At 50.8% G+C, this 12,632-nt stretch overlaps 1 long non-coding RNA gene across 1 annotated transcript in view; it reads left to right on the forward strand.

Moving 5' to 3' along the window:
* The window catches only part of LOC114487292 (uncharacterized), a 14,829-nt gene extending 4,625 nt beyond the window's left edge, over window positions 1-10,204 (forward strand). Inside the window, exons 3-6 of the long non-coding RNA XR_008618827.1 lie at window positions 3,023-3,512; window positions 4,897-5,000; window positions 5,753-5,980; window positions 9,294-10,204. This is a non-coding gene — a long non-coding RNA (uncharacterized lncRNA). The remainder of the gene's footprint in view (window positions 1-3,022; window positions 3,513-4,896; window positions 5,001-5,752; window positions 5,981-9,293) is intronic.
* The last annotated feature ends 2,428 nt before the right edge of the window (window positions 10,205-12,632 follow it).

The raw sequence follows: 12,632 nt of genomic DNA on the forward strand, positions 1-12,632 counted from the left end.
CCCGCTGCGGAGCACAGGCTCCGGACGCGCAGGCTCAGTAGTTGTGGCTCACGGGCCCAGCTGCTCCGCGGCATGTGGGATCCTCCCGGACCGGGGCACGAACCCGGTTCCCCTGCATCGGCAGGCGGACTCTCAACCACTGTGCCACCAGGGAAGCCCGAACTATTCACTTTTTAAACTAATTTTTATCAACGGTTTTGTGGAGGTGTAATTTATACACCATGAATTCACTTATCTTAATTCAATGAATTCTTAGTATAGTCACAGAATTGTGCAACCATCACCACAGTCTCATCTGAGAACATTTTCATCCTCCCCCAAATAAAACTCATATCCGCTTAATAGTCACTCCCCCTTCCTACCCCCAGCCTCAGGCAACCACTAACCTATTTTCCATCTCTATAAATTTTCCTCATCTGGACATTTCATATAAATGGGATTGTAAAAGATGTGGTCTTTTTGTCTGGCTCTTTCACTTAGTATAACGTTTTTGAGGGTCATTCATATGCTAACGTGTACCAGCAGTGTGTTACTTTTTATTGCCAAATAGTATTCTATGGTATGGGTATTCCACTTTTGTCTATCTATTTACTAAAACTATTAATTTTTACTATTAGATCATGAGAATGTATTCTAGCTCAGAAAATGTATTCTGGGGAACCTCCCAGATGCAGTCAGATATGGGGTACTGGGTAGATTCCTGTATGGTTGGGAATTCCTGAAGTGGACTCAAAGCTCATCTCAGATTGAACCTTCTGGTTAGGAGTACCAGGTACACTGATTCAGGGCCCAGGCTCTCCTAACCCGTGCCTCTGAGGCTGTGGTTGATAAAATCCAGCATGTGGGGTAGAAAAACCCTGGGCCAGTCAGAAAAACACTCAGCCCTTGGCACTAAGTAAAAGGTCTTTGTTCACAGGATGATGACAGCTCAGAACACCTAGCAACAGAACTTGAGAATATCCAGCTTCTCCTGGCAGGCTTCCTTAGTCTTGGTGAATTCATAATTCTGCCTTCCTGTGTTTTTAGGAGGCCTGGAAGAGTTCGTTAAGACATCTGGATGTATCTGGACTACATAACTGACTCGTCTTCTTTGTTCAACATTTATTGAGCACCTAATATATGCTAGGCCACTTGTATACATTATCTAATTCAATCCTAGCAATGACCTTATAAAATAGCTGCTATTATACTTATTTTACAGATGGGGGAATTGAACCTCAGAGAGATTATTTGTCCCATATCACTCAGCATAAATGGTAAAGTCAAGATTTGAACCCAGTTTCTCTAAGGCCAATTCTTCCTACACACTAAAGCTATGTTGAAAAAGTATCATTGAAGAAAGGGGAGATTTAATTTATTATGCTAGAATGGTGAGGGAGGAAGTAGGAGATGGTTAAAATAGGTCTTTTCCAGTGGTTTTAGCAACAGAAAAAGGACAGAGACTGGATACCTATGAGAATCATGGGGGGGCGAGGGGGGTCAGTTGCAGGTGCCCCCAAGGTGGGTCCACTAATCTCTGCTCCCCCATTTCATGCCGTCACTTGCCTCATACCTTAGCTACATAAATAATTGCAAGGATCAGATTGTTCTTAAAAGATATTAAAGAATTAATACGGCATTCTGTTACACTAAAAATAGGTGCTAAGAGGGAATTTAAAAAAATGTGAAAAGAGACTTCCCAGGAGCGCAGATGCTCTGACAGTAGGGTCATAGATTCCAAGGCACGGAAACACCTCGCCAGTCCCTCTTCCCGGTAAACTGCGTGGCCTCCTCGCCCTGATTCACACGCTTTCCTCTGCCCGAATACTTTTCTCACACGTTTTGCCTGCTTGAACCTTCCCAGCTGCGTCTCTCATCAGGCGTCTGAGTTCCCTGGAGAGGTCTTCCCTGACCTCCCACTTTAAAGCAGCTTATTCCCATTCGTGGACGAAGAGCCTGTTCTTAACCTCCAAATCTGCAGGCGTTCACAATTTGTAATTAGGTAGTTTATTGGCTTGTCGGGTGAGCGTCTTGCCTCGCCCGTTACACTGTTAAGTTCCCTGAACGGCCGGGAGCAAGTCTGTTAAAATCAGCCGTAAGACAGGCAGGTCAGGCTTCAAGGAATACCTTCCCCACCGCTCACAAGCTCCTTGAACATCAGAGGAGCTGCCGCTTTGCGGGGTTAATCCGTTTTGGAGACCAGCAGGCTGGGAGTGCACGGGAGCCAAGCTGCACTCGGCCAGCTTCATCCGCAGCTGAGCTTGGCTCGGGAGGACGCGCTCCATCCAACCTCCCTGAGGCCGGTAAAGCTGTGGGCCCGATGGGGACAAGCTGACACACCCTGGCCTTTCTCCCCGGGCTCCTCAGGTGCAACAGCCCCACAGAGTCCCAAGAAGGGCCACTGTAAACTGTGAAAGGAACCACTCAACTCTTCCACTGCTATTTGAATTTTTATGTCAGTTTTTGGTCTCGTATATGCATCTGACTTAAATAAAGCCCCAGGAGCTTTCCTGGGGCTGAGGAAGAAATGCCTAGAAAATGTTGTCCAGGCTAGGAAGCTTCTAGAAGACAGATGAGAGGAATGCACTGAAGAGTGCCAAGGAGTGCGATGATGGGGCCGGCAACGCGCGTCATGAAAGAATTTACAGAGCCAGAAGTGAGGGTAGAAGGCCAGATTTATTGAGTGCACTGCAAGGGAGCCGCGGAGAGACACAGGGGGTCTGCCCTGGGAGTGAGAAACTGGGCTTCTTTTATGGTCCCTTCTGGTCACCCTTGGGTTAACGTTCCACTCCTGTGGCGGTTAGGGCTGGGTGTGTCATAGCTCTATCTTCTTCGAATGCCAACTGCTTGTGACTGCTGGTAATTTCCTTTGGGGGGAGGGTGTGACTGTGTTATCTTGAAAGGACCTCCCCAGCCTCACATGGCTGTTCAATTGTGAAGCTCTACAGAAATGTCTGTGTGCTTCTAAGCTACAGGGCTGATCTTAAAACGTAGGGGCTCTGGTGACTGTACCCGGGGTGATGTTTGTTCATTCACTCAACAGTCTAGTGTTTCTGTTGGGGCGACCCTTTCTCCTGTGCTGGTCGTGCCCGGACGCAGACGTCCTGGAGGAGCAACATCCTTGTCTGGTTCTCGCGTGAGGCTGCCCGGCTTCACCATGGCCTTAACCGTGAACCTGCTGGTCGGACACACCATGTTCCTCCTCCGTCTCCTAGGAGCTCCACCCACTGCCCTCGCTGACATCTGAGTGTGCAGAGTGGCCGTGTTTATCCAGTTTGGCAAGTTGTGGAGTTGAGGTGAAAGTCTGGAAAGTCCAGTCCCCTGGACACCGAGGTCCAGCTGATGTTCCAGAGTCCAAGTTCTGCCGGGGGTGGTGATGGGGTCATGGGCAGGGACATGTTGGCCAGTGGTCAGGACCCCGCTCTCCAGGGAAAGAACCAGCACGCGCGCACAGTTTATGATACAAGCTGATGTGAAGGACGGTGGTACACAGACGACAAAGATGATAATATGCTGAGATCATGTGATAACAGGTAACACGCAATTCTCTATTATCAGTGGGCTCCCCGCAAAAGGTGCCTGTATGGGCATATACGTTTATTAGTTAAGCTGATACACGGGATGTGTGGCACACAATTCATAACAAATACTAACAGCCAGCACTCCAGTGTAAATTCCAGAGAGCCCAGGCCCTCAGGAGATGCTTTTGCGGCTGTTTGCCCAGCTCCTGTTCCCCAGACGTCCATAGTCCCCTAGTCGACACACGAGAGCGGTTCTGACGTTGTTTGATATTTGCTGGTAATTAAGGAGTAAGACCACGAACTCCCAGTGTGTGGAAGCTCACTCCTTCCTCTGTAACATCTGGTCTGCACGAGTCACGCTTTCCCCATCACTCCTTAAGGCTAGACGATCAAGGGAACAATCAAGCAAGGCTGGGCTGTGGCATTTGCCGTGTCTACGGTGTAGACATTCCTGCGGCGGCCAGGTTCAAGTTTCCAGTGTGGTGTCCCTGAGCAAAGAATAGGGAAGAAGCCCAGAGAACCTTTCCACCACACACACCGTGGGTGGGAGGGAGTGAGAGCGAGCAGAGATGGTGGGAAACGCAGTATGATAACCAGTCAGGGCCACAGTAACAGTGGTGAGTTTTGAGAACTTGCTGCCTTAATTATTTTTTTAAATTTATTATTATTTATTTATTTGGTTGAAGCGGGTCTTAGTTGCGGCACGTGGGCTCCTTAGTTGTGGCCAGGGGACTCCTTAGTTGTGGCTCGCAGGTTCCTTAGTTGTGGCCTGCGAACACTTAGTTGCGGCATGCATGTGGGATCTAGTTCCCTGACCAGGGATCGAACCCGGGCCCCCTGCATTGGGAGCTTGGAGTCTTAACCACTGCGTCACCAGGGAAGTCCCTGCTGCCTTTATTCTCGTTATAGATTATCCAGTGTAAGATTGTAAGTTAGCTTCTAACACCAGCTGTGGTGAACAATGGCTGATGCCATTCCTGAAGATTCCAAGATGGCTTTCACGATGGATGGCAGCCCGCTCCAGTGCCCTCTCCCCTTCCAGGTTCAGTGCCTGGAACCCAGAAGTTAAACTGAGAAAAGGCAGACTAACAAGAGAAAAAAATTTAAATGACGTATATAAAGGGAGTTTATAAAGAAATGTTACTCAGGGAGGTGGTGAGAATGGGGGACGTAAATGCCATCATAGAAAGGACAAGGGGTCTGGGGGGAGTAAGTTGTGGGAAGTCGGTCAGGATAGCAGCGTGAACAAGGGCGTTTAGTGGGGCTTGTGGTGCAGAGTCTAGTCGGTGCCTGTTTTATCGCTGAGAGTCATTCAGCAGCCTCCTCTTCCAGGTATGGGAGAAGGAGAGCGCCTACAAGTGGGCGTGTCCGTTATCAATGTGAACTTCCTTTGCAGAAGGAATGCTTGTGCCCCGTTCTTTGAGCGTTTCCTGAATCTGCCGGTTTTCAGTGGCCTTCCGCTCAGAATAATACTACACCAGAGGGGCACATTTTGGATTGGTGAGTTCTGGTTCCCTGCATTTGAAACTCAGTGCTTTTCCCTTAAAAGCGAAAGGGGGAATCCCTATTAGATCCCAGGAGTCGCCTGAGCCCCTCGGTCTGGGATCACTGAGACCTGGCCCAACTCGAATAGGATCCAAGAGGGTGCAGATCCCAGTCAATACTCCAGTTGGCTGTGAAGGGGGCCCAATGGGGTGGGTGGGCAGGAGGGGCACAGAGCTACTCCTGTTCTCCTAAGAAGGACAGCAGAGGTGTGTGTCTCTACTTCGGGGCTGACCACCCTCCCACTTGGCGTCCCCAGGCTGCAGCCATCCCACAGCACAGACTCCTGAGGGTGGAGGTTTGGGATCTGAGCCCTGGCCCTGGTCCACCAGCATCTCAGAAACCTGCGTGAGGGATGTGTGGGCCATCGTAGGTGGATGGCACCGGGGTGGGATCACTCCCGTGCGTGCTGTGTGGCAGAGGCCAGCTCCAGCCACCTGGACGCGTGCTGCCTGAATGTCACATGGCCCCAGGTGGCCTGGGGTCCCTCGCTCACGCCTGGGGGGCCACTTATGAGACAGGGCATGAGCTGAGAGAGCCTCAGGACAGGCTGTGAGAGAAGATGGAATCAGGGGTTCCGATCGAGTGTCTCATAGGTGAGGAGAGGGTTGGGCTGTGTTGCTGCTGAGGCAGAACAAGAGCGGGGCGGTTGGCTGTCGGTGTCCGCGATGCTGTGTAGGGCACGAAAAACTTTCCCTCTACCCCCTTAGATGCGGTACCAGGGCTCTGCAAATTAAATTGACGGACAACAGATTAACAGGAGCAAAAGTTTTATCATGTCTGTGTACAGAGCCCTTCACAGAAAAGAAGTGGAGATGCAAAGAGACACTTAGACTTAAGGACTTGTGTGCTGTTAATAAAGGGTGATCAGTTTCCGGAGAAGTCACAAGACAAAGGAAAACAAGTTTCAGTTTCCAACGACCGGAAGTTGTGGGAAGGTAAGTAAATGGGGGAAAATAATGGAAGACAGAGCTGATTTAGTGAGGTTTGTTATGCAGACTGAAGCTGATACCTTCTCAGATGACAAGATTCTTTCTCTTCCTGGTACAGGAGAGGGAAGGGGACATCCTCACAAAGGGATCAGGCAGATGGAGGAGGGTAGACTTTTTGTTTTTGCTGCATCTCGATCACCTCAACTCAAAGTAACCCTTATGCCAAAGTGGCATATTTGGGGTGTCAAATTCTGAACCCCCTCAACTGTATACAAAGAGTTTCTAACAGCTGGAGGTCATACCGGTGGATGGGCCTTCTCCAGACTCGAGGGAACACTTCCCCACCAGAGGAGAGGGTCCAGAATGTCGGGGTGATGGCCAGCACGCTGTATGGTTATCGTGGGCCCCAGTGCTGAGTGCTTTAGCTCGCGACCCTATGAGATGGGCACTATTATCAGTCCCATTTTACAGGTGAGAAACCGAGGCCTGGACGGTGGGGTAACTGGTGCAAGGGTGGTTCGTTGGTGGTGGAGCTGAGGTGCAAACCCAGCTCTTCACCACTTCTCACAGAGGATGGTGTTTGTGTTTCCTGGGGCTGCAGTAACAAACACCACAGACTGGGTGGTTAAAGCACAGACGTTTATTGTCTCCTGGGTTCTGGAGGCTGAAGCGCCGAGTTCAAGGTGTCCGCAGGGTTGCTTTCTCCTGCAGCCTCCCTGCTTGATGTGTAGACAGCCGTCTTCTCTTCCTGCTGGGTCCTGTCTCAGAGAGAACCAGAGCCAGATGGTGTTGAAAGCACCAAAACCAGATTTTATTCAGGAGCTACTGCAATGGGGGCAAAGAAGCCTCTGTCTAGAGCCAGGCTCCTTCCTGCATTCGGCGTGGGCAAGGGCTTTACAGCCAAGGAGCAGAAGGAAGGGGCTGTGATGAACACTTGCTAAGAGTAGACTCGGGGGGCAGTGGGGATTCTGGCTACACTGACCTACCAGGATCCTTCTGATCAGACATCACCTGGGGGAGGTGGAGGATGAGCCAATCAGGTTTCCAGGGTGACCAGGTATCCAGGGTGAGGCCAAGGACAGATCCACAAGAGAAAGACACACACAAGTTCATCAGGATAATGTTAGTTCACAGGAGCCTTCATGACGTCGCACATATGCACGGGGTACCCGGTGACGGTCACTCCAAGAGCGAATAGAACTCGGGATTCTCACCCTTCTTGGACTGTACAAAGGACAGGGGTTTGGGCTTCTTTTGAGGGGAGTAGATTACGGGAAGGCAGCCAGGAAACCACGGTGAGCAAGGGTGTGTAGTGGGGTTTGTTCAATGGGCATCTCCTCTGTAAATGTGAATTTCCTTTTCTGGAGGAAAACCAGTGCCCTGTTCTAGGGCTTTCCCTGCATCTCCTGGTTCTTGGTGGCCTTTAGCTCAAAGTGATCCACACACCAAACAGGCACATTCTGGGCTGGCGTGTTCTGGTGCCCTCATTTCTACACTGATTCAGCAGGATTCTGGCTAAGACTGGGCTGTGCAGGCCCAGCAATGATGGGGCCAAGGTCAAGGCCAAAGTCGAGGCATAGGACAAGGTCTGTGTGAGATACGTTTGAGGAGAGTCTTGGTCACCTCTCACGGTCCTGGGCGTGTGCCTGGCGTCTCTGTGTCCTGATCTCCTCTTCTTATAAGGACACCTGTTCTATGGGATTTGTTATCTCAGAGTGAAGGGGGATTGCGTACCCCCCAGTGGAAAGTGACATCCACATCCTGACCCCAGGGGCTCAGGACGGTGGCCCCGTTTGGAAGTAGGCTCTCATCCTGTAAGTAGTTAAGACAAGGGCATTAGAGCAGCTCTAATCCTCTGTGACTGTCTTTACAAGACAAGGGGAGACACAGACACAGAGGGGAAGCCACGTGAATACAAAGGCAGAGAAGGGAGGGCTACAGCCCCAAGTCCAGGGACTCCTGGAGCCCCCAGAAGCTGGAAGAGGCAGGAAGGACCCTCCCCTGGAGCCTCAGCACTTTCCAAGTAGACAGGAATGGGACCTTATTTGGAAAGAGGGTCTCTGCAGATGTGATGAAGTGAAGGGTCTGAGATGAGGTCCTCCTGGAGGAGGGTGGCCCTACATCCAATGACAGGGTCCTTCTAAGAGACAGAAGAGAGGCAGACACAGAGGAGAAGCCACGTGAAGACAGACGCAGAGATGGGAGGGAGGTGGCCCCAAGCCCAGGGACGCCTGGAGCCCCCAGAAGCTGGAACAGGAAGGACCCTCCCCTGGAGCCTCAGCACTTTCCAAGTAGACACTTGCCATGGGTGGCCCTGAACTGAAGGCAGTGCTGTGGCCCCTCACAGCTCTGTGCTCCCCATATGGCATGCTGGGGCCGCCTCTCACAAGACACTGACCAGTGAGTTGGTGTCGCATGAGACTGCAGGGCTGGTCCTCTAGACATGCAGGCCCATCTCAACCTTCCTCCTGGGCTCTGGCACACAGGGTGACTGTACAGCCTTTCAGCCCCTGCACGGGACCCCTGGGTGTTGGTTAAAAGTGCAGGTTTCACCCCAAGGATGATGGAAGGAGAAGTTCTCATTCGCCCTATGCAGTGCGGGCAGGGGGTCACGATTAATTACAGAGTTAAAAGCGGGGGGAGGATATTAGCCACGAAAAGGAGTGAAGCACTGACACAGGCTACAACATGGATGAACCTTGAAAACCTCGAAAACATGGTGCTCAGAGAAGAAGCCAGACATGAAAGGACAATTAGTGGATTGCACTTACATGAGACATCCAGAACAGGCAAGCCCACTGAGACAGAAAGTGGACTGGGGACGCCGGGGCTGTGGGAAATGAGGGGTGACCTCTAAAGAGTGGGCTTCTGGGGAGATGATGGAAATGTTGTCAAATGCATTGTGCTGGTGGCTGCACAACCCTGTGAATATGCAAAAAAACACTGAGCTTAATACTTAAGATGGGTTAACTAACTGTGTGGTGAAGAAATTCAATGTCAATAAAGCTGTTATCAAAAGTGAAAACCTGGGGGCTTCCAGGCCCACCTCCCAAATGTGACACCAGAGGTGCGGGGTAGGACAGGACCTGCGTGTCTGAAAGCCCCATGTGTCCAACCAGGTGGTCTGAGGGCACCTTGAGAAATTCTCCCTGTGGCATCAGAAGCGAGGGGCGCTAGTGTAGCCAGGCCTCAGGCAGAGAGGCTGGATTCCGTGGCCTTGCTGTCTTCTCTTAGGGACTGTGGCATCGTCTCTGTAGAAGGAGGTGGGTCAGCTTGAAGCCCGGTTCCCTCTTCTGCACGTTTCTTCTTTCTCTCTCAGCGATGGTGCCGGCCGAGCTGTGCCAGAGCAACCAAGGCAAAAGCGTCGTGCACAGAATGACCGAGAACTTTGACCAGGTGCCGTGGACTCCTCAGAGGCAGTGACCCAGGACTGAGGCCCCCGAGCATCCTTCTGAGTGTCGCCGCCCCGGTGCCCCTCTCACGGGAGTTGCTGTCAGGCTTGATGGTTGAAGCAGCCATGGTATCGAGATTTCACTGGTAGAAACTATTCCTTTTCTTCCCTGGGAGAAGCAGGCCTCCTACTTTGTTGGGGAGATCCCCCTTTTAATAAACAAAAATGATAAGCTTAAATTATATATTAAGAATTACTTTAGGGTCTTCCGTGGTGGCGCAGTGGTTTAGAATCCACCTGCCAATGCAGGGGACACAGGTTCGAGCCCTGGTCCGGGAAGATCCCACATGCTGCGGAGCAACTAAGCCCGTGCGCCACAGCTACTGAGCCTGTGTTCTAGAGCCCGCATGCCACAACTACTGAGCCCAAGTGCCACAACTACTGAAACCCACATGCCGCAATTACTGAGCCGCGCGCCTAGAGCCCGTGCTCCACAACAAGAGAAGCCACCACAATGAGAAGCCTGCTCACTGCAATGAAGAGTAGCCCCCGCTCGCCGCAACTAAAGAAAGCCCGCGCCCAGCAACAAAAGACCCAACGCAGCCAAAAATAAATAAAATAAAATAAATTAATTTAAAAAAAGAATTACTTTATATACACATAAAGAATAATCATAAAGATCAGGAAACAGAACGTGACGAGTGGACACTCAGGAGCGCCCTTCCCTCCTCACAGCATCCTCCCCTCCGTGAGGTAGCTGTTCTCCCGATGATTTTGTGTCAGTGACTTGTCCTCAGAGTTTTCGCCCAGGGACACATCCCTAGATAACGCAGCCCAGCTTTGCCCAGTTCCAGACTCTGTACGTGGGTGTACCGTGCAGGCTGCTTTGTTGCTCTTGATGGCTCAGCGTTGTGTCCATGAGATTCTTTCATCTTGTGAATACAGTATTTTTAAAAATAATTTTTATAGTTTTACTACCTTTAAACAAAATGTACTCCATTGCTGTGGAATATTCCTTCATAGGAGCGTGCATGGTTCATTTCCGCATCCGCTTGTGATGGCCTTCAGGTTCTTTCAGGTTTGGCTCCTGTGGCTGCGGAGTCCATGTCCGTGTGTCCTGGTGCAGGGCCGGTGGGTTCGTGTTCAGCTGGGAGGAGCCCTGCGGGGCTGTGTGCACGGACTTCGCTCTCTGAGGCCCGATTGTTGCAGAAGTGGTTGCATCCCCCCGCTGCGTACCAGGCTTTCCATTGCCCCACAGCCTGCTGATATTTGATACTAGGTCTTTCATGTCTGCCATTCTGGTAGGTGTATGCCCAGTATTTTTCTTATGGTTTTAGTACCTCGGTTGTTAGTGAAGTTGTGCATCTTGTGGTATTCATGGACTATTTCCTGTTGTTTTTTTAAAAGTTTTAAAAATTGCGGTCAAATACACATAACATAAAATTTACTATCTTAACCGTTTTTAAGTGCACATTTCAGGGTCATGAAGTAATTCGCACTGTTGTGCAGCCCTGACCGCCATCGTCCTCCAGAACTTTCTCATCTTGCAACATTGAAACAGTCCCCATTAAACCCTCATGCCCCATTCTCCCTCCCTCAGCCCCTGCACCCACCCTCCTACTTTCTGTCTCTGTGTTTCCGACTGCTTTCGGGGCCTTGTATGAGTGGATCAAGCACTGTGTGTTGTTTTGTGTCTAGCTTACATCACCGAGCACAACACCCTCAAGGCCCATCCCTGCTGCATTAAACCCGCATGCCCCATTCTCGCTCCCTCAGCCCCTGCACCCACCCTCCTACTTTCTGCCTCTGTGTTTCCGACTGCTTTCGGGGCCTTGTATGAGTGGATCAAGCACTGTGTGTTGTTTTGTGTCTAGCTTACATCACTGAGCACAACACCCTCAAGGCTCATCCCTGCTGCAGCCTGTGTCAGAACTGCCTTCCTTTTTAGGCCGAATAACATCCCCTTGTATGGATGGACCATCTTTTGCTTCTCCATTCATCTGTTAATGGACACATGTAATATCTACATTCATTTCTCAGGTCATAATATTTGTGGAATAAAGTCAGAAAGTCCTATGAATCAAAAGTCATTTGCCATTAACTTTTTTCTTAAACTTTTTATTGTGAAAAACATCAAAGCTAAGAAAAAGGGAAAAATACATGTCAACTTCACTTGCTTTCAGGAATTAATGCTTCCTGACACAGAGTCTGTCTTCCAACGACTGTCACTGTCTCAGTAACATCCTTCACACCTTCTTTAAGCCCCATTCAGGGTGCAGCTTAGACCCGCATTACATTCAGTCACCTGCCCCAGGTCCCCTAAAGCTACAATGTCACAGTTGGAGAGCCCGGCCAAGGCTGGGGGTGCCCCTCCTGTTGGCCTGGCCTCCAGGCCCTGAACGTGGCTCCTGTGCTTCCATCTCTCAGCCAGGCCCCGACTTGGATGGTGCAGCCATTCCTCACAGGGTCCCATCGCCCAGTCAAGGGGGTGCATTCTCCCAAATTCAGCATCAGGACTGGGGGGGGTGACAGTCCCCACTGGTCTCCTTCATGTGAGACCCTGTGCTTTTGAAAGAGCAGGCGCCCTGCCCTCGGGGGTGGGGGGCTGGGGGCTGACAGGAATTAATGCTTTAAGAATTCACTTTAAAAAAAAAAAAAAAAAAAAAAAAAAAGGGGCTTCCCTGGTGGCGCAGTGGTTGCGCGTCCGCCTGCCGATGCAGGGGAACCGGGTTCGCGCCCCGGTATGGGAGGATCCCACATGCCGCGGAGCGGCTGGGCCCGTGAGCCATGGCCGCTGAGCCTGCGCGTCCGGAGCCTGTGCTCTGCAACGGGAGAGGCCACAACAGAGGGAGGCCCACATACCACAAAAAAAAAAAAAAAAAAAAAGAATTCACTTTATTCCCTGTGTGCGTGCTACCTGTGTGCATGTGCCTGTTTGCGTACATGTGCTGTGCATGTGCATAGGTGTGTGTGTTTGCACACGTTAGTGTGTGCATGGGCATATGCGTGCAGGTGTGTTCATATGCTAGTGTGTGAATATATTTGGGCTGTGCACATGCGTATGTTTGTGTGTGTGCTGTGCTTGCCCGGGTGCACACACCTGTGTGTTTGCTGGAACCACTTGCCAGTTGGCTGCAGACTGAATTGTGCCCCAGATATGTCCGCACGCACCTGCTCTAACAATCCTGCGTAGCCACGTAAAGGTCACAGATCTCAGGGATTGAAATGGATGGAGCAGGATGTCCTGACACAGAGTCTGTCTTCCAA

Source organism: Physeter macrocephalus, chromosome 12, assembly GCF_002837175.3.
Source record: "Physeter macrocephalus isolate SW-GA chromosome 12, ASM283717v5, whole genome shotgun sequence".
Classification (NCBI taxonomy): Eukaryota; Metazoa; Chordata; class Mammalia; order Artiodactyla; family Physeteridae; genus Physeter; species Physeter macrocephalus.